Genomic DNA, 1,761 nt, shown 5'->3' with positions numbered 1-1,761 from the left:
TCACTTTTGGTTGGAAACTTCACATTTAGTCAAGAGGCAGCACGACGAGCACTCACAAAATGGGTTATTAGGGATGAACACCTTATGTCATTTGTTGAGCAAGTGGGTTTTCATGAGTTTATGGCTGAGACTCAACCTTTGTTCAAATTTTATACAAGAAATACATTGAGAAGTGATGTTGAAAAGATGTATGAAGCTAAAAAGGCAAAGCTTCTAAAATTGTTGGGAAAAAATTCAAGCCGCATTGCTATAACTACTGACATGTGGAGTGCTGATTGTCAAAACAAAGGCTATATGATGATTACGGCTCACTTTATTGATGATGATTGGAATTTGCAATGTCGACTTATAAGGTATTATTTATGCTTTTAGCATCTTTTAAATATTTGACTTTTTGATGTCATGATTGTTTATGATATTTACATTATTCTAGGTTTGCATATGTGCCTGCACCCCATACTGCTGAAGTTCTTAGTGATGCTTTGGTGAATTCCTTGTATGATTGGAACATAGATAGAAAATTGTCAACTTTAACGGTTGATAATTGTAATACAAATGATACCATGATTCATCTTCTGCTTGATAAGATTTCACCATCTAACTTTGTTAAGAGAGGAAAATTTTTTCACATGCGTTGTTGTGCTCACATTGTTAATTTGATTGTGAAAGATGGCATGAATGCACTATATGGTTCTATTGAAAAAATCAAAGATAGTGTTTCTTTTTGGGTTGCAACACAGAAGAGGGAAGAATAATTTGAAGAGACTTGTAGGCAATTGAATATTAATTATAGGAGAAAGCTTGCACTTGATTATAGAACTAGATGGAATTCAACTTATCTAATGCTTGCTTCTGCTTTGCCATATAGAGTTTTTGAGCGTTTAAGACACCGTGAATCTCTGTATAAAGTTGTACCATCTGATGATGAGTGAAAAATGGCAAATGAACTTGTTGATAAATTAGAAGTCTTTTATAGTGTGACTGAATTATTCTCTTGCACTTTATATTCAATGACAAATTTGTGCTTTCCCAAGGTGTGTGAAATAAGATTGACATTGAATGAGTGGTTGTGTAGTCAAAATGAGATAGTTCATAGAATGGCAACAAATATGATTAGTAAGTTTGAAAAGTATTGGGATCAAATTAATGAAGTCATGGCTGTGGGAGCTATCTTAGACCCTAGGTGAAAAAAATGATGGAAGAATTAGTATGTGAATATCAACTTAAGGCTAGGGTTAAAAGAAGAGCAACAAATGATGATAATTCAGCTTCTACTTTGAATGTTGGACATGATGAAGGATCTTCAAAGAGAAAATTTAACTCTATCTACTTGCAATTTGTGGAAGATACATCTGAAGATTGCACCGCAAAAACTGAGTTGGATTTCTATTTGGAAGAGAGAGTTATGGTAGATAAAATAAATTTGGAAAAATTTGACATTTTGGGCTACTGGAAAAATATTGGAGTGAAATATCCAACTTTACAAAAGATTGCAAGACATTTTTTAGCCATTCCTATTTTTACTGTTGCCTCAGAGTCTGCTTTTAGCACCGGTGGTCGAGTTATACATCCATATCGCAATAAATTGGATTGTGAACTTGTTGAGGCGTTAATTTGCACTCAACACTGGATACAATCTTCAGGTAAAAGTACTAATAACTCAAATTTTATTTCGTATTAACGTTCAATTTCATGTTAAATTTAACTCTCGTAAATTGTTGGTTGATATAATATAGATAAATCAGGATAAAAAATTCCAAT

The sequence above is a fragment of the Arachis hypogaea genome, chromosome 14, assembly GCF_003086295.3.
Source record: "Arachis hypogaea cultivar Tifrunner chromosome 14, arahy.Tifrunner.gnm2.J5K5, whole genome shotgun sequence".
NCBI lineage: Eukaryota > Viridiplantae > Streptophyta > Magnoliopsida > Fabales > Fabaceae > Arachis > Arachis hypogaea.
This window is presented reverse-complemented; position numbering follows the sequence as displayed.